The following is a 27,318-nucleotide window of genomic DNA, read 5'->3' on the forward strand; positions in this document are numbered from 1 at the left end:
GGAGCAGGTTCATGGAGTGTGGTGACACACAGGCACACACTGGTGCCAGAGGACCTGTCCAAACATGAGGAGCTGGCAGAGTCATCAGCCTCCAGACAGAAGCTGCTACGCTCAGGAGCTGGAGGGAAAACCCCACTAGCTCTGCAGTGTCATCTCAAAACCCAAAGGAACAGAAAAGCAGCTGTGCACAGTCCTGCCCCAAGCATGATGAGTGCTGCTTGAGCACTGGTTAGTTCACAGGAGAGCAAGACAGAAGGATGGGTTGTCATTTCCATACTGGTTAGCTAAACAAGCTGTTTTGTTATCTCAGAGTGTTCTTGGAGCATCTCTGCCCCTATTCATCCCATACAATATCCATTCAAAAAACCTGCACAAAGAAAGAATGCTCCTTCTCTCATCTCCCCTCCTCTCAGTCTTACTTTTTGCTCTTTTTTCACCCTTGGGCACATCCAAGGGTGAAAAAGAGATTAGGTCTCCAAGATAGGCATCTCTCAATAGTAATATACAAAGATGTTATTAAATAGAAGCCATTTGCTGAGGCATAGATGGAGCTGAACATCCCAAATTCCCAGAAGGTAGGAAAGTTTTACAGATTTTAACACCTTAAAAATAAACACAATCCATGCATGTTTACCAATCATATCAGAGTGCAGAAATACTGTGTCTACAGCTACTTCAGTGTTAAGACTAGAATAGAGAGGTGCTTTAAAAACACCAAAAATGCCCTTCAGGGTCAGACCAGCAGTGCCTCCAGCTCAACACTCTGTCTCCAGAGGAAGTGAAAGGCAGTGCTAGTCAGGACAAGCCCGGGAACCTCGCTGCTTTCTGCCCACTTCCCTCTGTCCATGGGAGACTGCAAGCTGTGGGTGAGCAGAGCCGAAAAGCAGGGAGATTTACAAAATGTTGCTAACAGTGCTTTTGTTACTCCTGCTGTACCACTAAAATCCTAATAAGTGTAAAGCGAAGCACAACAGAGAGCCATGTGTGAACTGTTGTGCTTAGCTGAAAAGTCAGCAACTTGGGAGCCTGAGAACACAATAATCAAATCAAGACCCACACCAGCTCACGCACACAGAACACCCAAAGCCTGCGAGCGAGTGAGGAGCCGAGCATCATCGTGCCCCTGGGCACAACTGTGGCAGATTTGCCAGCACACACTGGATGGGGGGACAAGAAGGGATGGGTTGCTCAGCACATTTCTCTTTCATATTTTTGAATTGCTGCCTTGTAAAAGTCAATTTGCTAAAAAACATGACAAGATAATGGCAGGTCCTGCTGAATCGGCACAGCTATGCTGTGCCAAACTGATTCCTGCAGTCAATCATGTGCACTCTCCAAACACAAAGGCAGGGCTGCACAGCTCTGCAAACTCGTTATTTACTTTTGCCATAAACGACAAAATGTCTGTCAGACTTGTTTTCTCTTTATTATCTCTGCATTGAACTATCTTCACTTTAGAACTCTGAATCAATACAGAAGGAATAAATGAGCATAATGAATTTGATCTCCCAGCAATCTGTACAAAAACTGAGCCAGGATATGCTTAAGATGTTACAGCCCATCTCCTACCTACAACTTCACATGACCAGCTGCTTACCTGACACAGTAGCTTTCTAATACATCAACTTATCATCAATATCCTGAGACTGAATTAGTGTTTTCTGTCTTTAAAAAAAAAAAAAAAAAAGGAAACTATAAAACAATATTCTGAAGGGAAAAAAATAACATCATTATGGGAATATCCATAACCATCACAGTAATACCACATCTTGTCCTATTCAGGGTGAGACATCATGACTAAGGCTACATGCTACAGAAGTCAGGATGGTGGCACAGAAAACCAAGAGCATTAGTCAACCCTGAGCAATCATCTTCAATCCTGACCAATCAAATGTTTTTATTTGGCTTTCCTTCCTTAATGGGAGGCAGCTACACCAATTAACATGAGTTGCTTGATCCATGCCAACTTTGCTCCCTGTGTCATGCAACTCCATATCTCACAACAGGTGAGCTTTGAGCAACTCACAGCCCAACACCTCCCTGGTGATCCAGCCAGGTAATGAACTTTGCAAAAGAAGGAGTGATCATTGTACTTCACAAGACAGGAAGAACACAAATATTACTGTCCACTCTCACCAGAGGAAACACCACATGAGAGCTGTTGTGAGAATTCCATCAGCCTTCCAAACCAGCACAGAACCTGAGTCAGCCCTTAGGCAAGCTGCTGAAGTCGATGCTCAGCTTTCAAGCACATGCTCAAGTGGGACCATTGGCTAAGCTGGGACCATTTTCAAGCGTGGGATGCAGAATCCCACTCAACAGTTGCTTCAATGATAGACTACAAAAGTATTCTTGATATATAATAATGCAGTAATTTTTGGGAGTGCATTCTCCCTTAACCATAATCTCAGACTCATCTGTTCTTTGCAAGCAATTGTTTCTTAAGATGTGTTGCTGTGCCCATCATCTGAAACACAGAACAGCTGCCAGCCACAATAGGAAATTATGTGCACTGGTTGAATGTATTTCTGAAACCCCACCAATTCTTCTTCGTGAAAAAAAAAAAGCCAAAAAAGCACAAGTAACAACAAGAAAACCCAAGACAATTTGATAGTCTTTATTCTGTTCATTGTTGAGAAGTAAGGATCTTTGTTTTCTCTTTCAGACCATCCTGTTATTCACACAGTGACTTACAGACCTAACCAATTCTATAAATGGCAGTTCTCCGAACTCATGGTTTAAGTTTAGGTCAAGAGAAGATCATTCACATGTGAAGTATGACTCTCCTTGGCAAAGTAAAGCCATTCTGGTTCCTCACAATGCTATATTTAACTTATTTTTAACTGTCCTGATTTTCTGCCTCTTTTCCTCAAAAATAAAAACTGGCAGACGTCAGAAGAAAAAGATTCTGCAATCCCCAGTTAGGAAGGTCACCTGGAGGCAAGCTCAGAACCAGGGGTCAGCCAGTGACAGCATGGACAGATTAAGACCTTCCAAACCCTAAGTTTCATTTTAACATTGCTTACTCAAAGTCACATGAAGATCTCAATGCCTCACTGCAGGGTTAAAACCCATGTATTAGGTAAACAAGTGTTATCATAAAGATGCAGTTTAGAATAACCAGATTGTTACCATTTGCAGATGGTTAATGCTCCTCTGATGCCTTATAGAGTTGTAACCACTACCTTCACACTGAGATCATCAAGGAAACAAATTATGCCCTGTAAAACCTATTTAAAACAAAGCAAACACATATTCAGCAATATAGATTTAAGCTTGTAAATTTAAGGTAGTACAAGGTAAATTGGGCTAGTCCTTTACAAAAAACACAGCATCTACCCAACAGAGGCTGCTTCATTAAGTGGGGTATGCAGCTTTCAAGGCATAGTTCAGTTAGATGAACAAGTACCTGCTTGCACCTGCTAGTCAGGAGCTGAAATAACTGATAAGAAACTCCATCCACAGCCACTTGAAGGTGAATGACTGCTCCTGTCCTTGATGTGCCCACAAAAAAGCAGACATCACACCAGCCACTGGGCTCCCAAGCTGACCAGGAGGACACAGCTATTTATATATACACAGACCCTGGGAATCTGCCCAGTTTTAAAGCTGCAACAGTGCAGTCAAATCACAGGACACCCAAAAATCATACAGCAGAGTGACTAGCTGCTCCCCACTCAATTTGGTTATCATTGGTGCTAAGGAGACCTTCCTCCCCCATGCCATGCTGTCAGAATCAACAGGTGAGTTTCTGTGGAACTTCAAATCCTGGAAGGGTTTTGCAGGCAGGGGTTTGGAGGATTGGATCCATTTATTTTTTTAATGGTTCAGTGTTTTCAACCTGTTTGCATTTTGCCTAATAGAACTGGATAGGCAGTGAAAGGTGCCAAGGACAATCAAACCTCAAAATGCTTTCTTCCCAATTAAAAACTTTGGAAGCAAATTAGCTTCATCTGTGTGGCTGGCAGGAAGATAAAAAGTCTCAATGCACAATCACATCTGATTTCCTGCAAAGCTCTGCTCTGAAAACAGATGTTACAAGAGAAGAGTGCCTGGGTTGAAAAAAGCCCTGCTCACCTTCAGTGCAGTTCCTGAAATGGGAGCAAAGCAGAGGGCATGACCATAAGGCTGTAGTATCCTGATGCAGGAGAAAGCTTCTAGCTTATGACTCAGCACCTCTTTTTAAATGAAAGACAAAAGCAGTAGGAGAATGCCTCTGAAAAGTTATTCCTTTCCTCCTCTTCCCTTTCCCCCAGCTTTCTCTAGAAAGTCCTTTTCAGACAAATTGCATACAGTATGTGCAATCCTCCTGCTTGGAAAATTCAGTCTGCTAATAAAACTAAATACAAGACAAACAACAAGAAGCATATTTTTGATGGGTTTGCTTGTCGTGTCATGGCCCCCAGCTTCCATTCTCAGGGATTTACCAAAATATTTGTTTATTTACACAAAGCTGGAATTCTGGAGTCCCAGATTCTCTTCTCATTGACCTCTGGCCATACTTGGAGATTACAGCAATTAAAGCTATTTCCAGGCACATCAGTAGGGAAGTAACAGTGCTGTAAATAATAAGTAAGAAAAAAGTGGGTTTGTCCATCCCTTACCAATACTCTGCAGTATGAAAGATAATAATGGAAGTTCCATCTTCACCTCAGCCCTGAGCAAAGTGCCAGTTCCTTTCCGTTGAGGGAACAAAATCTCTGACCACGCCAGGTAGACACAATTTTCTCCTGTCACCTCTCAGCTGGCCAGGAGAGGGACTGAGTCACAGACTGATCTCCTGCTCTCCCTCCAACATCACACAAGCGGAGAGTGAAAATAAGACAAAATTGTCTTTACTGGGTTTAAGTACCTTATGCCTTGAAACAAATCACTTAGATGCTGTGACATGACCTAAACAAATCTCAGAATTTTAGGAATAAATAAAGATGGTATTCCTCCTATTAGGTTTACAGATCTCAAGCCTCTGGGACTCATGTTTTAAAGCTTTCCTGTATAGCTATAAAAGCCAGAGAGGGTAAATATCTCTGATAGTCACTTAGCTCCAGGAACTCTGGCCTTAAAAGAAGGTAGGAAAAAACCCAAATTAAAAAAAAAAATCCTACATTAAAATTGGCAGAATTGACAAGAGTAAGGAAGAAAAGCAAAAGGAAAAAGAACATTGGGTAAGAGCACTTTGGTGACAACACTTCTAGGCCTTACTTTAAAATTCCTTAGTCACTGTAACTGTATACAGAGCAAACAGGATCTGCTTCACCTGCCAGCAAAACACAGCAGCACCTGGACCACAGCATGGCAGCCTTACAGGAGGCTGTAAGGATGAAGAGGAGAGATGAAGAGGCTGTAAAGATGAAGAGGAGAGAAATAAACCAGTCTGGAAATTGGATAACTGGAGGGTCAGATCAGCACACCCTGGCCCAATGTGAGCAATGCCACCTCTGATGACACAAACAAGAGATATTAGATAACCATCAGGTGTTCCAATTACAGCTTTGTCTCTCTATGTGAAAGCTGACTGTTACTTCTTTCAGGATGCAGCCACCATGTTTGACAGAGATCTAGTGTCCCTACAGGGACTCAAGGATGTGACAAACCCACCACCATCCTACCTAATGAAGGTCAACTCTTCCCTGCTCCACCAGAGGGATTCATACCCAAAAAGATGGCACTTCTGGAGGTGAAAAACAAGAACAATTTAGATGAGATCCACCAACCCAGGATAGGAGGTTTCACACCATCAAACTTTCCAGTATTTTCCTGGAGCAAATATTAGCATAGTCATGTGCACATCAGGCTTATCTCAAGTGGCCATGATAGTTAAGAACATCTCCTTCTCATTCACTAGCTCTTCTTGTAACCCCCACCACAGCAACTGCTGCAATTACTGTTTCCTCATGAATCATTACATGCTGCCTACACTTCAGCCTCACTCCCCAAAAATATCTGTGTTGACTGCAAAAACACATGCTACCACAGACCTTTCTTACAGCTCAAACTACAAGCAAGCTGCAGGACTTTGCTGCATGTTTATTTTGTGAACCTCACATGCAGGAACTTCATCTCCCAGAGAGCACATGCACAGCTCAGCCCTGGGGGACAGGGTGAGTGTGATGTTCCCTTCTCTGGGGAAGCCTCTTGCTATGGATGGCTGCTGTGTGGAAGTGCCTTGTTGAGGCACAGATCAGCCTGTGAATGTTTCTCCTTGGATGCAGAGCTCCCTTTGAACTCTCTTCTAATTGCAGCAACCTTGTGCACACATGTTCATGGCTGGAGCTGTGGGTGGGAGGCGCATCTGGCGCCAGCTCTGTGCAAACCTTGCACAGCTTCATTCCCGAGACCACTGAAGTCAACATGGGCCTTTCCACAGGCTTCCCAAGCTTCAGGCCAGACTCACATTCCTTCATTTTAAAGGACATCAGAACTGCACTGAGGATTTTCAGGCAAGTGTTGAGTCACCACCCTACTACTGCAAGGCCAGGACAGTGACCTGCTCAGCTAGCTTTTTCCACAAGCCCTCAAGGCAGACCTTATTCACTGCACTCACTGTGCTCGTTTTCTTCTCCCCAGCACAGAGAAAAATTAGACACAAACTGGCCATGAGAATCTTAGGCTAGAAATATGGAGAAAATTACATTCACCCAAATTCATGAACACAAAAATGTCCCTCTCTTCAGCACACAACTGTCCACCTCAGCTTTACCCTGGGACATCAACAGGCAGGAGCCCCAGCCCATCAAGATTGAACCACTTTCTCAGTCTGCTCTTCAGGAAGTGAAATGTTAGACCCTTTCTTGCTTTGCCCTGGGGTACACTCATAACTCACCATTTGGCCTCCAGAAAGGAAACCCTACTGGTCCTTACTCATGCTCAGTAGCACTTTAGTCACTGAGCTGTCTCACAGAGCCCAGAATAAATTCCTACATAGTAAATAACATGTGCCATTAATTATGTCAGTGCTTGGCCCACATCAGAGCAGCTGTCAGGGCCCCAAGTGCACCAACAACCTTTAAATGCCCTGTCCAGCCAGACCTGGCACTTGCACCCCCAAAGCCACTGCCCAAGAGACCAGAAGCCTGGGATGAGCTCAGGCTCAGCCATGCTGCAGGTTTGACCACCCCCAGCCCTGTCCTTGCTGGGCCTGACTTGCTGCATGGATTTAGCTTGGTCCCAGCTCTGCCCTCTGCATCTACAGTGATCACTGGGCTATGAATGACATCTGTCACTGTCACCAAGCTGTCCCAGTTGGGCACCATGGGACTTTGTTGAGGTCAGCGAGAACATTGTCCTACCTGTGCAGGGGTCACCCTCAGCTCCTGGCTCATCCTTTCTCATGGTTCAGCCTTTGCTCTCTGCTCCCTGACAGCGCTATGCACCCCATGGCACATGTTATTTACCATTTTCCTTTGCTGGTCACCCTCTCTGGCTTGACAGACCCTGGAGCATGATTAGGACAAGCATCACATGATAGCCAGGAGCTGGCATTAAAGGGGAATTTTGGAGGAAGGAGAAATATCAGAATACTTTTTCAGAGGGATTCAACACTTTGGTTTTGACCCATGGAAAATCTGAAGAAGTAGCAGCTAACCTGTATCAGAGCAGGTTTAGGAAACTGGGTCACTGGTTTTCCTGGTGATTAATTCCAGGGTAAGATACTGGTCTGGTTCAGGCAGAGTTCAAAACATTCCTGCTTATACAATCAGATGCACGAACAGGAAAAGCACCTTTACAAGCAATCATCTCTCTTCAAATAGAAATAATGCATCACAGAAACGCACTATTTCCTGCTCACAAAAAGGGCTGATGGATAAATTCAATTATTCACACACAGCAAGGTTCTCAGCTATCCAGACTTTCCTAGCTATCCTGAGGTAAAAACAAAATCTTAAAATAAGATTTTTATTCCCACAGAAACAATTTCTTTTTTAAAAACAAAATTTCAAAAGCTTCTGCCATTTGCACTAAATACAATGTGGCAGGGAGCATCCTTACGGCCCCACAGCAAAACTAGAACTGCCCCAGAGCGTTTTCCTCAGGATATGCAGCAATCCTTGTGAGCACTCTGGCCTCACCTTACTCTCTGCTTGTTGGAAGCACAGGCTAGAGGCACTGGAAGAAAACTGGAGTCCAGTTTGGTGCTGTTTTATTTTTGGTCTTGGAGAGTCACTCCTCCTCTTTGCATATCATCCTTTCAAACAAAACAAATAAACCTTTTTCTCTCTTTTTTGGTCATAGGTAGAGACAGAAATCAAGAGTGCTGATCTCCACTTAGAACAGACACCAAGAACAGCTGCACTGTATGAACTTTTAGAAGTTATTGCAGCTTCTGCAAAGTGGCACAGGGATATGCAAAACTAATACAACCAAAAATGAAGTATATGATCAACAGAGAAATTACACAGGCAGGTTTCAAATCTGGGTTTTTTTTCAAAATAGTAACAAATCTATAGGCATCTTCATAAGTGACATCCTACACTATATGCTACCAGCAAACCAAGATAGAATTTCTGGAGACAGATTATTTTGTTTTGGGAGAGATGCCATTTTACATACAGCTGTCTACTTTCTAAATCATCTACCTGCATTGTTTGATTCCACCCACATCCCACCCCTAAAGAGTGTTGTCTTTAAATAACCAACCAAAAGCTCTTGCAGTATCACTGCCTATATATTCTGGAAATATTTTTTTTTTTGCAGGGAGGACTAAGGATTTGGCAGGGAGAGATTGTGTTTGGGGTTTTTATTCCCCTGAAGTTAAGAAAGGGGCTTTGCCCTTCAGCCTTTGGTGGTTATTCAGGTACAGATGCCTACCAAAGTCACACTCGTATTCTGAGAACATGTGCAAGGACAGTATGAGATAATGAAGAGCAAAAGTGAGCTGCAATATGTGTCCTGGGAGTCCCACAGGTAGTCCAGGTTTCCAGGAGGGAAACCTGGAGGAAGAAGAGAGATCCTGTATGTTCTCTCCCTAAGGACAACTTTAGGGCTCTAACATTGTCTGCATTGCTCTGTTTCAATACTGCATGCTTGCTCAAAAAACCAAAATTCAGCTTCCCCAAAAGACACTGCAGTTCTGCAGGTACTTGTACATAACAGTGACCATATAAAATTTTAATATAATAAAGAAAATACATACAACAATGCTCAGCAATGAGCACAAGCCTTATGGGAACACAGGTCATTTGGAACTGAATCCAGAAGTTTAAATCATTAGGTTTCTGGATGTGGCAAAATTAGCCTGGCCCCATCATGAGACCTAACCTTCCTACAAGGGTCACAAAACAGGAAAGGCTGGGACTAAGAACAACAATAATGGCAAGAAAATAAACTTTATCTGAAACTAATCAGTTACTAATGATTTGAGGAAGATTATGTCAACTCCCCATGTATGGACTCTTTATCAGAAAGGCCAAAGCACTGCACTGTCAAATGTGACTTGCACATTGATCTGCATTTAAGGTGCATGTTCTTCAATTACTGATGTTCCTCAGAGGGACAATGGGAAAGGATTCCCAGCACCACAGGAATATTTACTGAAGGCTCAGTTTATAAACAATCAGGGTATTCCACTTTCCACAGGATCAAGTGACCTTTCCTAATGAAGATGTAAAGGTCCACTCCTCTACAGTCACCTGAAAGGAGGCTGTAGCAAGGTGGGGGTGGGTTTCTTCTCCCAGGTAAGAACAGACAGGATGAGAGAAAACAGCCCCAACTTGCACCAGGAGAGGTTAAGTTTGGGTACAAGGAAAAATTTCTCCACCAGAAGGATGTCAAGCACTAGACCAGGCTGCCAGGGAAGTGGTTGAATCACCATTCCTGGAGGTATTTTAAAAGACATGAGTATGCGGCACTTAGGACACGGTTTAATGGTGGACTTGACAGTGCTGGGTTAACAGTTGGAGTCACTGATCTTAGAGGCCTTTTCCAACCTAAAGGATTCTATGGTCTATTCAGAGTATTATTTGGTTATATTCAGATATATAGAAACAGCTGTCTGTACTGCAAGAAAAATATAGAATATTCCACAAGATTTTTGTATTGCTTCCTACAAAATTCCAATATGCTGGCTAGATTCCAAGATCCTAGAATTTGGCTCTTGCTTCTCCTTGCTCAGGTGTTACCATTCCTCCTGATGCCAGCCTGACAACATTTCTGGTGTTTTTCATGAGCATTTTCTCAGACCACACTGCTCAGATCCATTTGTGCTGCAAGGCTGCAGGCAGCTCCAGTTCAGAGAGAGCTTGCTGGAGGCATGAGCTGTGCAGCAGGAAGCTGTGCTGATTGCTCCTCTATGGAAAAAATGCAAATGCCTCATGTCCATGCACATAGATTTCTTTGAAGCAGTTTGCTTCAATATTTGTGATACAATCAGTTCAGTGTTAATTACACACCAATTGTGAATTGATGCCCAGATCCTTCTAAGAGCTGAATTTCTGCAGCTGGAGAGGCCAACAGACCCTCTGTTACTGGGATTTTGATGAGAAGTGCCCTGAAGTTTTACAAAAACATGGACACACCAGGAATGCCTCTCTGTACTGTCTGCAGGCATTCTCCTTGCATGAAATGAGGCATAGAGGTTTTCACCAGACACACACTTAGCAAAAGTTACAGCAGGTTTTGATCTATCCCCTTCAGCACCCTCAGGCCTCATCCACAGCAGCTGAGACACTCCAGCTAAAGTCTCAGTGAAACCATTGCCATTGATGACATTTCCTCTGACCAGGGAGGTCAGGGATATGTTTTGGCCAAGAACCTTAATGACCCAACAGCACTAAGACAAACCTTTTCCAGCTATTTGTCTGCATTCCTTAGGCATGAGGACATGAAGAAGGGGAAGCACTGAACTATGTAAAGCTGTGAAGGAAAGAGAGGCATTCCACACTACAAAGCTGTTCCAGTTAGAATCTCATTTATATTCTGGGATATAAACATAACTTCTCTCCCATATGTGATGAAGATTCCCATACACAATTTTTCAAGACCAATGCTGCATAAATGTACTTATATCCCAGTCGTCCCACAACCTCTGAAAATTTTTAGTGGGTGATATCTTTGACCTCTTTTTAGTATACTACCAATAAATGAATCAAAGCTAACATGTATTTCTCTGCTTCCTGTCCACTTCTTATATCTGCTTTTTTTACATCAAAAAGGGATCTTTGATACTGCTTACAGACATGGTTCATGCATGTAGAAAACCAAAAAATCTGGCTTCAATCACCAGCTGGTGGTTGTAGACTACACTGGAATATGAATAAAGGTAATAAAGGACAGTCAATGGAAAAAAAATCTGAGGAGAACTAAGACTTGTTAACAAACAGCATAGCATGAACTATAAAGGTATATATAGAGAAAAATTAGAAGATGAAGTAGGAGGGTACTGTGCCACCCAGATTCTTGCCAAAGCCAATAGGAGCAAGAGATGTGTTTAAATAGACAAGCCTGTCTCCAAGCTAAAATTCCCAAAAGAAACTAAGAGTTCATTTCTCTGTCTTATTCATGCATACTTTAGAAACCTCTGGAGACTGCTCTGCAAACTGAAACAATAAAACAAAATGTCAAGACAATAAATGGGGCATTGAATCTCTCCCTTCTGCTGGAGGAAGGCCTTTTCTGACTTGAGGGCATACCTTCTTTTCACTTCCCAACAGCAAAGTGCTGCAAAGTAAGCACTGTCTTCAGGATGACCTCAAAGAGTGAGGCAGCACAGCAGTACTTGTCTGGATCTATTACCTTCAAAAATTTCTAGCTGAAATCCACCTTGCCACAGGTATATCTCACTATTCTTTTGTCATCTGTTCTATGATGTCATAACAGGTACGTTGTTAGGGACACTGATAAACAGCAGGAATTAATTTTGTTTTATTTTTCTATAATTCTGAGGAAATCAATTCCAGTTCCATTTCCGCTCCCAAACTCCAAGAAGCTCCATGCACACTGAAATATATCAGAAGTGAAACACTGAATGCTTTGTTCTCATTTGCAGCATAAGCACTTAACACTAAAGGTAGACCTAGCTTCCCTTTTCTTTGACAGGGAGAAATTCACTGTTACCATTTAGCTACACATTTCACTTTGCTTGGAATTTTAATTTCTGGAAATAATGGGTTTTATGCAAAAGTGGTAAAGCAAGTGCCTTGTTAAACTATGGTGAAGCATCAGAGGCAGCTTTGTGGCCAGAAGACTCAAAGCCCCAGCTCCATCTTTGGCACATTGGGCAATTCAAGTCATGCAAGTAATTTTATTTTCCTCCACTTTGATTTCTTAACCTACAAAATGGAGATACTGCCTAAAATTATTCCAGGACATTACAATATCCACAGTGTCATTCCTTGCTATTATCTCATGTTTGAATAAAACCAAAAAACTTGACATTGCACAATTAGCCAGTTGTGCTGATATGTCCATTCTCCCATAGAAAGCAGTTGCTGGGTTTGTTTCTGTTTCGGGTCTTTAGCCCACTCTGGCTCCTCAGGAAGTTCTCCTAGCATCAAATGAACTCCAGAAAGTGTTCAGCACAAGCAAAACAGCATATTTTAATCATGTTTCATTGAATCAAAACCTTTTAATTAGCTCTAGTAATAATGGTTCTCTCCAGCTTTGCAAAGCACTTTGGAGAATTGCACTGAAAGTGCTGTATCAGAGCTAGGTATTATTACCAACACAAATATGAGCTAAAGACTTCAAAATACATATAGGCAACATCTTTCTGCCTTCATTGACTTAACCATTGCTTCAAGTCATAGGCTATCCCTCAAGGAAGAATTTCAAGTCATTAAACAATTAGTAACCTTGCAACACCTTTGAAAAATAAATAGTGAAAATTGGACACTCACACAAATTGCTTCATCTGGAATACAGCTGTTTCTGGAGCAAAACATAACACTCATTTAACAGTGCAAAGCCACAGAAGCATAGAGGGCACAAAGGACAAAATATTGTTGTATCCATTTAGAGCTAGAGGGGAAGTTTGTGGAGGCAGAAGTACAGTAAAGCAAAATAAAATAAAAGTACTTAAATAGCACCCTATTCTTGATGCCAAACTGGTCAGAAATAGCTCACATTTCCAAATTTGGTAATCTTCCAAGGAGGAGTCAAAAGCAACAAATCTTTGTAGGGGTTGGTAAGGGTAGATGGGAGGGTTTTCCTGGTTTGATTTAGTGGCTAACTTAATCTGTTCTGTTTGTGATTGTTTAACAGTGTTGGTAGGCTGGTCTTGTGTTATCCTTGGAAAACACTTTAATGTTGCAGGGCAATCATTATTACATTTTGGTGAGCTCAGGGTGCCTTGAACAACTGCTTATATCCAAGAGATGCAATAGCTCCTCAGGCAGAGAGGCACAAGTGTTCAGCCCAGCACCTGATCCAGATCTCATTTGAAAACCATGGTGTCCAAGAGGATTGTGCCCTAACTCCTTGCTGGACCATTGGCACACATCTTCTCTGGTCAGGGGACAGATACCATGAGCTGAATCACAGAACCAAGCAGGCTCTGGGGAGGTCTCCTGCCCACAGACTGAGCCTTTCCCAGTCTGTCTAGCCCAGGAGAAACCGTTTAGTCAGAATGTTTCAGAGGACTTTAGAGACAAAAACCAGTCTCATATCACACACTTTGCTTTGCCAAAGCCACAGTCCTATTCAAAGGCAGATTCCACTCTGCTTCCAAGGCTGCTGGAAAATGTCATCCTGCTTCTCCAAGCAAGGGTAACACACTATCATACTGGGATATTTTCATCCTTTTACATTAGGTGGAGTAGGAAATAGCCTGAGAAGCAGGGTACAGGCTACTTTCCTTCATTGGTCTTTCAAACAACATTGCAGAGAAGACTGACATTCAATCTAAGAGTAAGGAAGGGCACTGTGGGTGGGCATGGCAAATTCCAGCCAGGAGCACAATCCTCACTGTGCAGCAAGCCCCCAGGAGCAGCTTTCTAAACAAATGGAGCAGAAATCCAGCGTATTAAAGGCATTGATTTCCTTACAACTACAGTCCCAGGTGGCAAAACTGGGCATCACTCAGCCTTACAGGATATAGAATCTGATCTTGTTAAGCATCAGCTAGGGAAAAGAGATACTTGCCCCTGCTTTCAATTCAATTGCTGTTGCACTAAGCACAGTAGAGAAAACAATCAATAGATCAGGTTTCCAGATGGGAAACAAAACCACTGGAAAGGCCTAAGCCCACTTTCACCTTGTTGGGAGTTTTTATCATTACTCATGATCCTCTTCTAAGAAATACAGTATCCTGCTGTTTGCATGCACTCAAATACTTGAGTTACCTCAACAAAATGCAAGTGTGTTAATGCAGTTCGAGGTTTAGACTCCCATTGCCCTTACTGTGAACAACATCCTTTGCAAAATACAAAAAACAGACACATTTTCATGATTCCTTTTTCTGGCTTTAAAAAAAAAAAAAAAATAAATAAAAAGAAGAAAAAAAGAAACCCACATGGGGTTTCAGTCCCAAATATGCAATTGGCATTTGGCCCACTGTAAAGACATGCCCAAACTGCCTGAGGATGGAGCAGCTGTGGGGCCAGGGGTAGGTCACAAACTGCCTAAACCAAGGAGACTCTGCAGGAGGGACTCCCTCAGGACAGAGGAGAGCTCTGAGGAAAACATGCAGCCAGTATACTAAATTACCTCCATTCACTCTCATACAAGTTGAAAGCACTTTATGTCTCTTTAATGTTCCTTCTTCCTCCATCTGAGCCAGAAATTGCCTGGTCTCCTGATGAAACTATCTCCCACCATCAGTTTACAAGGAAAGAAGAGTTTCCAGAGTAGCAACAAATCTAATATGATATTGAAAGAAACTTTTGATAAATAAAATAAAGCACTGCCATGAAAGATCAGCTAACCCAGCTTGTGATCCAAGCTCTGGAAATGTCTATGTGAAGGTAGAGAAAGAGCAGAAAAAATAGTGAGGGAGGAAAAGAGAGCATTTCACTTCTCCAGCCTGCATCCCCTCCACAAGAGAGGGTACAGGAAAAAAACTATGGCTGTGGTACCAAACATCTGTAAAAAGATACAGCAAAACCAAAGCTCAGCTAAGGATGTAAACAAATCTCCTGTTACCTGCTTATTCTTCCCCCTTTAGTATTTTATGTATGTAACTTTAAAATATTTGACCAAATGCAGTCCATTTACACAAAAGTGAAATTTGAAAAAGTTGCAGCAAGATTTGCTTCAGAGGACTCAAGTCAATTCAAACAGGCAGCACATATAAAAAACTAGCAGAGTTCCTACAGGATCCAGAGGACTGAGAAAGAAACAGTTATTTGAAAAGCTTTTGCAAAGCAAGAGATATCCAAAACCCAATTTAACCTGAAAACTTTAGAGCTCAGTAAATGTGCAAGAGAGACCTATACACCATTTCCTATTAGGTGGCTGCCAAACAGATTTGTTACACATTTAATAAAGCAGTAAAATAAGGAATTTATGTAGCATGTTTAAGTGTAAGCATATTGGTAGCATTTTGTTTAAATGAAAGTGTAACTTGATAGATGCTACAGTTCCTGGACAATGGGAAATATGAGGAGAAGAAGAAAAGTCAGAAATCCTGCTGCATCACAGAAAAGCAGCATCTTGCACAGGGCTGCTTTAACAGGCCTATAAAACCTGGGTGCTTTGAGCCTCTGACAAGAGTGCCTGGCTGGCAGATGGTGAGTCCTCACGTGCCTCAGAGGGTGCAGCTACTCGGAGGGAGAAGCCTTGAACACCCTTTGCTGGGTCACACATCATTGCTATTCCTTCCTTCAGGGCTTCACCCCGTACTTGGCAAGGGAGCAGGGCTGCAGCTCCTTCCAACATCAACACCTTCTCCTTGCTCACCAGAGGTGCCGGCGCAGAACAAACACGAGTTTCAGCCTTCCCAGCTTCAGAGCTCCCCAAGCCATGTTCTCTGCTCAGGCTCACTGAAACTCTACAAGAAAACTGCCACCACCCTTCAGAGGGCAATTTCAGCCCATCACAACCTCCCCAGGTTCCAAAAGAAATGCAGCAAACTGCAAAGGTATGGGTCATGAAAAACAGCTAAATACAAACATCTGGTTGCTTTTGCTTCTTTAATGTGCAGATCTCAGGGATACGTGGGGAGAGATCGGTTATTATTGTTAAATTGTGCCTTACTATTGAACACATAGGGAAACTGAGGTTCCAGGTAATGGAATGACTTAGAGGACTTCTGAATGAGTGAGCAAAAAGCAGCAACTGGACAAGAGATTTGATAGGTAGTAACTCTTCACCCAGATTTATTTATTTATTTCCACAGACATTGTACTTAGTTGTTATGAAAAATAAATTATTCTCTTTTGGAAAAAGATCAACATGTTCGTCCTCATGGGTGATTATTCCCAGAGTGGTTAAAAACCAAAGGAAAAAAAGTACAGAAACACCAATGTTACAGAGCAAACCTGTGTTCTTCCAAGTGTGGGAATAGAAGAAAAGCAGGTATTTTTGGGCCAAATTGTTTTAAGAAAGAGGTATTTTTGTTACAACACATAGAAGTATCTTTAATACAAGGAAAACACTGAAACAATATGTTGCTGCCTTTTGCTTGCGCATTCTTAATGTGAAGGTCCCGAGTTCCCTCTAAGAGGAGCATGTGGATGTTTTATTGTTAAACAATTAGGCCAAAGCCACACTAAGGATTTTTGTACTTGGTTCAAACTGACTTTAATGGAAAATGAGCCTCTAATTATCATAAGTGACTTAGAAAATCTCAGCAGGGTTGTATAAAAAGTCAGAGCATTTTTTGTTCTATTTGAATCTAACCTAGTCAAGGCTTTACAGAGAGCTGAGGACTTGCTAATAAAGATCAGAAACTGTGAAGGTAGAAGGGGTCTTTATTCCTCCATTCACTGGTCAAAATGAAGTTTAGCAATAAATGAAACATCTGCTGTAATAACTTGTGTGTCAAAGCAAATCTGTTTTCATCCCTTTAAAAGGGCTAATTAATCCACATACAGAACACACTGTTTGAAATATTTGTGAAAAGAAATGGGTAAATTAATATATTTTGAATAGCCATGATAAATATACTCTACATAAGATGTAAACCTGAGCTGCACACTGATGTACCAGAAAATATATTTGCCTCATGGCAGGGGTTTATAATGAGGGGAGGATGGGGATAGCAGACACAAAATAACTGCCTCCTTGTAACCAGATATAATGGTTATGACTAAGACTCAAAAATCAGACATAAGTAGAGAAAGAATTCATCCTTTTCAAGAAAAAAAAAAGTATTAACATCATATCTCTAAATATGGTCCATTATAAATACTTGAGATTACACAGAGAAGAAATGGTATTAAAAGCCTAAATTTTCCTGATAGTCTTACCACCTGATCATACACCTCTTGAAGAAAAATAACTCCACTTAGAGTCCCATTTTAGAGTTTATCTGTTACCAGAATTATCTTCTCTATCTTCTCATGTGCACTGATGTTTCCCTCATCTACCAAAGTCAGATGCAGTCCTTTATTCATTTGTTCCCATTTTGTTCAGAGCTTTTAAAATTCCAAATGAAAGATGCTACTCTGTTGCTATAGCTCATCATCTTTCTGCTACTACCTGAATTCAGCTCCTGCTTTTTATTGACCTTTGCCCTATCCCTAAAAAAACACCAATCTTAGTTTGATTCAGAGGCCCTCATCATTCAGATTTTTTAAATCCACATGATAAAGCCTAGAGATGAAATTAACCTTTTTCCATTAGACCCAGTATAGGAATAGTCCAATCAGTCTGTAGAAGTTATGGAGGTAAGTCTTCATTGTGCATTGAAAACAAAAACTTAGATATATATACATATAAAATCTCATTTATGTCAGTGAATCCTGGATCAAAACATCTCTCACTGACTATCCAATATTTAGGGTTATCCCAAGTCTCCACAAAAAAAAAAGTTAACATGTACTTGCCCCTAACTCTTTGCCTAACTAGGAGGTGAAAGTTAATAAAAAAATAAAAAAAAAAAGTAGAATCAGAAACAATTTGAAAAGTGGCAGGCAGAACTACAGTGCCAGGTGAGGAAGAGGTGAGCAGACACTGCTGGGATAACTCATGTGGCCCAAAGCAGCTGCTCTGTGTGGTCTCCACCCCAGCTGACCTTCCCACTACATGTTTGTCTGGGCTGGACAGGCAGATGTGCTTGCCAGCCTGCCCTGCTGCAAAGCACATGGGAAAGGGAAAAGGAAGTTTTTAGTCCAAGACAAAGCACTTAGCTATGCAGGGCTGGATTCCTGCTGTTTTAGCCATTATCCATAGGCTCATGAATATACATTACATATTTGAATTTATCACATGAGTACACCATTTACCTTAATTATCCTGCTTCCAGAGCACACCTCCAGGCCCAGGGGCTCAGCTGCACTTCTGCAGAGAAAAACATTCTACTGTGTCTCCAGATTTAAGAATAAGCCAGATTCTTTCCTCTATCACATCAGTCTACCTGCAGTAGTTCTGGATCAACACTAGTATGCCAAAAATCAGATTCATCACATGCTCTCTGTACATAATAATGGTCTCTACTACAAAACATGATAATGGATTGAATGTGAACCATTAACCTTCAAAAGAGAAGCTGGCTTCACTCAGAGCAGCAAGAAACTTCTCCCATCTTTTTCACAGACTGTGCTTTTAAGCTAGGTATTCTCTCCTGTCATTTTTCAGTTGCCAGAAATGTCACAATATACAATGATCTACATAACTGAAAAGATAAGACACACAGGTCCCCTCAGCCAGATATCCCAGAGTGTTCCCCCCTCCAGATGCAATCTCTTGGAGGTGAATAGGCAGACAGTGTACTTGTCTCAACTTTACCTTCCACTGTTATTCTCTCTGGAGCATGTGCCTGTCACTGCAAACTCCATGGCTCTCTCACTGCTTTGTCAGGGAGCCTTAGCTGAACTTTCACCAACTTCTCTGCTGGTTTCTCCAGCTAACAGTAACTGTCTCACAGGGAGACAATTCAATGGCAAACATTGCCGAAATTAAAGCTGAAATCACAATTAAATCTTATGTGATACTCTTTAACAGCACAAAGCAGTGTGATACCTCTCTTGGCATTCCACTAAATACAAATGTCAATATCAGAACAGACAAACAAAGGAACATGTCACCAGCAGCTCAAGTAGCTGCTATCATGGATTGTCTGTGACAGACAAGAAGCCTCAATGCTCACAAGTGGATGAAGAATTTGTCGCCATTTATCCCCTTTCTAGGGCTTAACAAATCCCAAGCCACAGTGGAAGTGGCATCAACAAAAGTAGGTCTCACATCCATCTACAGCTTGGAAGCAGCAGCACAAGCAGAGATTATGGCACACAGAGTTCATTACAGCCCAGCTGCTGGACTTGGAGTGCTTTCAGAGGGAAGCTAAGGGCTAAAAGGAGAAAGAAGAAAAGCAGAACACTAAGAGAAAAGATAACATTTCCCTGGGAGCTAACAGACAACCTTCCCCAAAGCACAAGGATTTAGATGAAGCCTTACTTACAGGTAAAATGGCAAGAGTCTGGGAGCCCTTGCCTCTCCTGAATTTATTTTTTCTAGAGAGTTACCTGTGTTATCCAAGTTATGCAGCCACAGGAAAAGCAGAGCAGGGAAATGAAGATTATCCCCAGCTCACCTTGGCACTAGATGAGAAGGTAGCTCTGCCGCCTGGCAACATCCCCCTTTGCTTCCCAGGCCCGAGGACACCTCTGGAGAGAAAGAGCAGCTCCTCTGCCAGCTGCTCTGCAACTACAGCAGCCAGGACAGTGCTGCTTCAGAGGCTAATAACTACTGGGCCAATCAGCAGCAAACACCTCTGCACCAATCCTTAGCACTGGGAAGGAAAGAGCAGAGGCACAGCACCTGTGGGAGCAGGGAGGGAGGCTTGCAGGATACCCTGAGGTTGAGTAATGACAAAGCCAGGCAATCAGGATTGTGCCATTAAAACTTGCAAGTACCCCCAGTGTCCCAAGGGCTTTCAAACAAGACAGGTGACAAGAAGGAGGAAGCATGAACTCTCTGTGCTTGTCCTTGTTTTTCCCTTTAGTGCAATTAAATGATTCCAGATATTTACTCATTTCCACAGGAGAAATGGTGATGGATACATCCATAAAACAACAACAGAAATATGCACACTAACCTAAAGCTCTGTGAATTGTATTGATGAGAACTGAATGCTATGTTATGGTTTTGGAGATTGTTAAGTAAGTAATCTTCACAAACAGCCTTCAGGGAGGTGCAGATGATTTTATGACTCTTCCTTATGATCCCTTTTTTTCCTTTCCCATCCTGATCTCAACTTCCTTTCAAGTCAGTCATTTCTTATACAGTTTGAGTGGCACAGGTGATGTTCTGCTCAAAGATTAAGTTAACAATATAGCAGGAATATAGCAGGCAGTAAAAACACAAGCTGTGGTGTGGAACTGCAGCCTGATTTGCAACTTCACAGTGGAAATAATCAGAGCTTTCAGATTATTTGATAAGGTTTTGCACTTTCCTCATTTGCCATATCTTCAAAACAATATTCCTGGCTCATAAAGCTCATTTGAACAACACTGGATAACAGGATTTTGTAGGCCTGGAGCCAGGATTAAGATACAAGGCAAACTGGAAACTTCAACGATTACAATCCCAGTAGCCCAAATGAGAAGCACTTTCACACACAGTGAGCCAATCATTATGTCCCATTTCTTTGTGCCCACATAGAAAGAAACATGACTTTAGGCCCTTTCCCGTGACTTCAAGTGATAGGAGTTTTCATCAGGACAAAGGATCAAAATCATTAGAACTCCTCATTAATTTCACCCCATATTGCAAAAACTATTTGTACTCCCTCAAGTTGAAAGGAAAAATGTCAAGAGACAGATTCATCTCCTAACTTGAAGGACTTCCCAGAACAATGAGCAGAGTCAGTGTCTGAAACATCTGCTCCCTGCTGAAGAAGGGTTGCAAGATCTTCCAGGCCAGCCCTCCCAAAATTTTTGGTCTCTGCCCTAGTACTTGGAACAGCAGGCTGAGCAGAGTGCTCTGCTCAGTGCTAGTCAGTTAGCATCCATCCCCTGTGATTGTGACTGGGTGTCCCATGAAGACTACTAATCTTTTTCCTAAGGGGAAAAATGCAAACCAGTAATTCAGTGTGACAACTTCATCAAAATGATAAAATGAATTATGGCTTTAAAACTTTATGCAGTGACTGTTTTTAATAACTTGGGAGTTAGAGAATAATGTTAAAAGTTTCAACTCAAAGACCTGGTTTCCTGTGCTGGCACCAGTCCTAACACTAAATGTTAACACATTAAGCATTCTTACATCTTCATTTTAAAGAGCAATTAGGAGACAGATACACTCACACTGGAATAACATCCCGTTCCTGTGTGTGTGAACACACACAGGGTGCACTTCCAACAGAAACCCACTATGCTTTCCCTGAGTCCTTCAGGACTTCTCCCCTTGCACAAGTTCATTGAATTCTCAACTGCACTGCAGCAGCTGACAGCTCTGCAGCCCACAGACACAGCTCCACCAAACATGTCTTCAAAGAAGGGGTGAAGGTGGCATTGAAAGTGAACACCTACTTCTGTCCTGTGTCCCTCAATCTCCCAAGCACATCTCCAAGGTCAGAAGCTCTCAGCAGAATGTTGCAAAGCACTGGCTGTAGGAATTAGACCATTCATTTTCCCAAACAGCTTTAACTACATGAGAATACACTCCAAGTTACATTGCTCTAAACATGTTCACTGTGGATTAAGCTAAGGCAGGCCAGACTTGGCTGGCTGAGAACACAAAGCTCCAGACCTCAGCTGATGAGTAAGAACTCTTACTGTAACTCACTGGAGTCACCTCTAGACCAGAATGGTCTCCAGTTCTCTGCAACTGAACTATCCTAACTGCAAACTGATTATCAGCAACAGCCCCAAATAGGAGCCCACAATCCCCACACAAGAAGGTGGGTTGGCCGTGAAGTGTTAATGCAGTAGCTATCCCTCTCCCTACAGTTTGAAGTAGTGTTGACTTCAGAAAGTTCAACTGCTAATGGAGAACTCATCTTTTAGGCTCAGTCCTCAGTGAATAAAAAGTTTCTGGTAAAATCTGACAGCTGTTCAAAGCCTACAAGAATTAAAAGAGGATTTAAATCTGAAACTCCATAAGCAAGCATCCCCATTGCTCAAATCAGTCTTAAAATCTTCTGCACAATGCAACAACAAGGGCCAGGAAAAAGGCAACTACAGAGGGAGGGGAATCTCCACCATGGCCCCTCTCTAGCAGGGCAGAGCTCTAGAGCAGCAAAGGAGACCACAATTTATGGAATCTGGGCAGGATTTATGGAATCTGCACAGGACCTCATAAGTAGGCAGGACTTCCCCTCCATGACACTTAAACTGACACAGCTCACCAGCATGAGGCATTTCTACATGAGAAAAACCCCAACAAACAGGAAAAGATTTTGCAGTCGAATAAGGGATAAAAATGATGAGTACTAACTCTCAGATGATGGATGTACACCCAAAAAACATCCAAAACTCTTCCCAAAAGGGGGAATTTCAGGTCTTGTAGGGTGTGACTCTCCAAAGCTTGGCAAAGCCACTTATAACCTCACCAAAGTTCAATTTGACTAAAAATGTTTACAAGCACGAAAACTAGGCCAAATTGAGAATGTAAATATTTGGATTCAGTTCCCCAAACTTGTCTCTGTCTGCACTGCCAACTAAATCCCAACTGCAGACCAAAAAATCTGAAAAGCAACAGTTGCACACATTTTACAGCACACAGACAAAACTAACACACATGGCACTCAGCAACAGGAAAAAAAAAAAAGAAGGAAAAACCCCCAATTCGTAATCTAAACTAAACTTACTCTAAACAAGACATCAATGAAGTTTGGACCAAAAATCAACTCTACTATCATTTCATACATTTTGAAAGTCTGATCAGTCCAGATGTTGGTCCTCTGCCCTGCAGGAGCCTGGGTAACATTAAACATAGCTAGATTACTCAAGAGCTCATAGACAACATGATGTTTGTAGCACACAGCGGTAACTTTGACCTAAACCACATTCTCCTAAGCCATCCAAAGCAAGGACTTCCATTTCTCGGGCAGACAAACTGAGGAAAGACTTCTCTGGAATCACAGTAATTTATTTGGCAACCTCAGTCCCATATTCAGAAGTGATTTAGGAGCCCAGATCACCTGGAGTTCTCAAGATCTTTTCTTCCCTAATTTTACGCCTATTCTTTTAGGTATAGATAAGAATGGCAACCATGGATTCATGCAAGGAACTTCTGACCTCCTACAAACACAGATCCCAAGGGATACACCATATTCCCACCCCCTCTTCAAAAGTGCCAAATGCCTTTCAGTCCTACATCTCCACTGCAGATACTCACTGGAGGAAATCAGAGAGCTGAGGGTGTTATTAAGACCAGCATTTTTGTTGTTGTTGTATAAGAATTTGGGCATCCTTACTTCCACTACAGTAGACTAACAAAAAAACCCCATCCTTTCCCTCATCAGTTAAGCAGGAAAAACATGAATCTGGTTATTTTGTTTTACTCAGCTGTGGGAAACTAGGGTTTACTTTCCAGTTAAATGCAAGCTCTTCAGTGTACTTCACAGTGACCTCTTCACAAGGGGCTTGTATCATTTCTTTAAATGCCCCTACACTAAAAATAGTCCTGCTTCCTAAACATGAGTGTTTAGCAGTTCCAGGCATTTTAAGATCCTGCATACCACTTTAATTTTTTTTTAAACTGGCAACATTTATTTAACCAGCAATTAAAGAAAAGGGGGCCCAGCCACCCCAGTGATTCTTCCCAGAGAGTCTTAGATGTTTATGAAACACAATGAAAACAATAAAGTGGACAAAATCATGCTATTCCATCAAGTCCTTGGCAAGACTTCTCAACCAAGAATAAATTGGCATGGTATGTTACAGTCAACAGATTACACCATGGTTTACAGGGTCACCAATAATAAGGGGTCACACACTCCTTAAAGAGATACACTGTACATGAAGGCACTTGCTTAAAGGGAAAAAGCAATGCTTGATGCTGAGCTTCTTGGAGCACATCCACAGCACAGACCTGCCGCAGGGGTAGGAGAGGACAGAAGGCACCTCTCCCCCAAGCCAGGAAGGGCAGTGACTGTGCCACCCAAGCTGGCTGGGGGAGTTCAGCACCCTGAAGGGAGCAGCAGAAAGCCAGGCCAGGCAGGGCTCTCTAATTTCTGCACACAAGAGGAGAACACATGCTACATCCTTCTAGGAGCAGGACAGTCTCCATGCCCCAGGGAAGCCCAGCACCATCATCCCTGTCAACCTTTCCAAAAGCCCCTTTCCTCACTCCATACTCTTGAGAAGACTGATTCCACCCCAGAAGCAAGATTTCAGTTCCATGTCAGTCTTGTCACCCTTAACAGTGCACAGACAGTAGTTAATTTTAAAAGGTGCTTGACTATACTCCTGGGTAACTTAATAAAGACATCGTCATTGCTATAAATGTGTTGCAGTTTTATTTTAAATAACTGATCTTAAAGAGGGAAATGAATGGTCAAATCCATAAATCTTACTCTTACATGTCAACTTGGGACAGATTTCCACTATGTCACGTGCATAACCTGATCACCACAATGAAAGTTAAATTTTAGTGCTCCTAAAACATAAATTATTTCCTCAAACCTCATCTTAAGTGCATGATACTCCTACTTTTGCCCTGTTAACTTACCCTTCCACTATATGGAAATTTTCATCCACCAACAATAAATTAATCATGTATAAACAAAACATTCTTAAGTCTTAAAGGCAAATCAGCCTCACTTCAATTCATCCTGTCACCAAAAACCGGACTACAACTAGCAGTTTCGTCCTTCATCTTCCATGGGTTTTGATTGCTCCTATTTTTTGGATCATTTAATATATGCCTGAAGTTAAGTCTGACTAGCCGGCATAAAAATGAAAGGAATCCTATTCCCCAAGTCAGCACAAGGTGTAGAAAACACTACTACTGACATACTCCATGCAGTAATACTATGCACCCAGCTTCATTCAGCTTGACTACTAAATTCGAAGTACATTTGAGTGATAAAACTGGAGTAAACACAAGAAGGCTCTCTCATATGTAACCGCTACTCTTTCATTGCAGTGACCTTAGTAACGCAAACTTTTGGTACCAAGCCAAGAGGAGGACATCTGATTTTCCCACCAAGTGAACTGCGGCACAACTCCCTTAGCTCTTCAGCCAAATCTGTCCTGGGATCCTAAAGTCTTCCGCCGGAGTCCAGGTGGCTCCTCTACGCTTTTCAGCACTCACGCAAGCACCGCAGCCGGCCGGACGATGCGAGCGGGCATTGGAAGGGAAGCGCCGCAGCTCCCGTCTCCCCGGCTCAGAGCCCCACGCTGGGCGCGCTGGCACCCCGGCCGGATCGGAGTCACCCCGCTCCGGCCGAAGCGGTCCCGCGGGCTCTGTCCCTCGGTGGGCTCTGCCCTCGCCACCCCCGCCAAAGGCAGCGTCCCGCGAGGCACGGCGGTGGCACCGGCGCGGGAGCCCCGAGTCCCCGCTCCGCCCGTGCGCAGGGACCCCCGCCCGTGTGCGCTCCCCGGGGCAGGGCAGGGCAGGGTCCCGCAGGGATCGTGGGGCCGGCCCGCACCCGCACGGCCTCCGGCGGCTCCGCTGCCGCGGGGGCTCCGCGCTGCGGGTGCCGCAGCTCCCGGCGAGTCCCCGCCGCGTCCCCGCCGCCGCCGCGCATCCCCGGCCCGCCCCGCTGGCGGGGAGCTCCCGGCGCGCAGGGACGACCACCCGGAGCACGAGCAATCGCTTCTCCCCCCGGTCCCGCTCCCCTGCCCGGGTCCCCGCAGGCGACCACCGCCCGGCAGCGCGCCGCCCCGGCCCTTACCGAGGTGCGCAGGGATGCGCTCCCTCCGCCGGCCGCCTGCAGCCCCCGTCCCGCAGCCCGGGCGGTTGTAGCTTTTTTGGGGAAGCTGGGAAGAGGGAAAGAAAGGGGGGAGGGAGGGAGGGGGGTGGGAAGGGGCTGAGATCGAGGGAGAGAAAAGTATGCAAAGGCAGGAAGTGGAGACGGCCACGACCAGTGCGGGAGATTAATAGGAACCAGTCACCCGACAGCCAACAAAGAAACCTGCTCCCCCAGCGCAGCGCAGCGCAGCCCGGCCCGGGCTGCCGAGCCACCGCTCCCGCCGGCCCCGCGGAGGGGTGGGCACCGCCTCCCCCAGCCCCAAACCCGGGTCCCGGACAGGGGGAGGGAGGGGAGCAGCTGGGCAGGGCCGGCTGGTCCGCGGGGAGATGCGATGGGCACAGGAAAATGAGAGGACCGAGCCCCCCCGACTGACAGCCTTGCCCCTCGCTCTAGCCCGGAGGGGCGATAGCGCTCGGTTTTATTTCAAGCCCCCCGAGCTCTGGGCTCCTCTCGGGCAGCGGCGCTTGCGGGGCAGAGCGGAAGGAAGGAGGAGTGCGGGGGGCGCGCTTCCTGCGCCGGGCGCGGGGCCGATGGCTCCCAGCCGGGGAGCTCCCGGAGCGCCTTACGAGCACTCACAGCACCTGTGGAGGCCCGGGGAGGAGCGGCGTGACTCTGAACTATTCGTGCCGGGTGCACGGGTTCCGATGCAGCCCCCGGAGCAGCTCCTGGCAGCAGTGTGGAACGCTCAGCTCCCTGCGCAGCGCAGTCCGATGTGTCCCGCTCGCTGGGCAGGGCTCCCCAGGGCATCGCGTACCTGGGGGGAGAAAGCCCCTGCATGGCATTGTCTGTGCGGGCCACCTCCCTGGCACACGTGTCCACGGCTTCCGATGGTTTGGCAGATGAGAAACCAACCCAAAACTGTTGATATAAAATAATACAGAAGAGGCAGGATGCTAGCTCTTAGCAGGACCATGAGTATTGCGAAATACAGAGACTGCTCCTAGATCCTGAAGTGTTATGTAGGCATTGATAAGACAAGTCACTTCACAACAGATTAACCACATGATACTAGGTACAGAAGAAAAATAAAGAGTAGAATGTATTCTGCAATTTGAAATACAAATTCCAGCACTACACATTTCTAGGACTTTTAAGCACTTTCTGACTTTCTTTCCTTTGACTTAAAGGGAAGAAAATACAATCAGACAAACGCTTATGAGGTTTCCTACTCAAGGATGCTTCCCTGAGCCCAGAACCAAGTGTTCTGAATAAACTATTCCTGGCTTTTGCCACCTCACCAGTAAAAGGAAATCCATTGTGCTCAGGATAAACTATTCCTGGCTTTTGCCACCTCACCAGCAAAATGAAATACATTGTCTTCAGATATTCTGATCCATCAACCCACACAACAAGGAATCTGG

General features: G+C 43.8%; 1 protein-coding gene across 4 annotated transcripts in view; it reads right to left on the bottom strand.

Moving 5' to 3' along the window:
* Positions 1-26,685, bottom strand: part of DENND2B (DENN domain containing 2B) — a 153,931-nt gene extending 127,246 nt beyond the window's left edge. For 2 of the 4 annotated variants that reach the window (XM_074543409.1, XM_026793134.2), the window contains exon 1: positions 26,539-26,685. The gene's annotated coding sequence lies outside the window, so the exon portion shown is untranslated. Of the gene's footprint in view, positions 1-25,879; positions 26,435-26,538 lie in introns of those variants that run through there. The other 2 variants (XM_026793133.2, XM_005486643.4) reach the window with 1 other exon arrangement.
* Positions 26,686-27,318: the final 633 nt, after the last annotated feature.

Source organism: Zonotrichia albicollis, chromosome 6 (assembly GCF_047830755.1).
Source record: "Zonotrichia albicollis isolate bZonAlb1 chromosome 6, bZonAlb1.hap1, whole genome shotgun sequence".
Classification (NCBI taxonomy): Eukaryota; Metazoa; Chordata; class Aves; order Passeriformes; family Passerellidae; genus Zonotrichia; species Zonotrichia albicollis.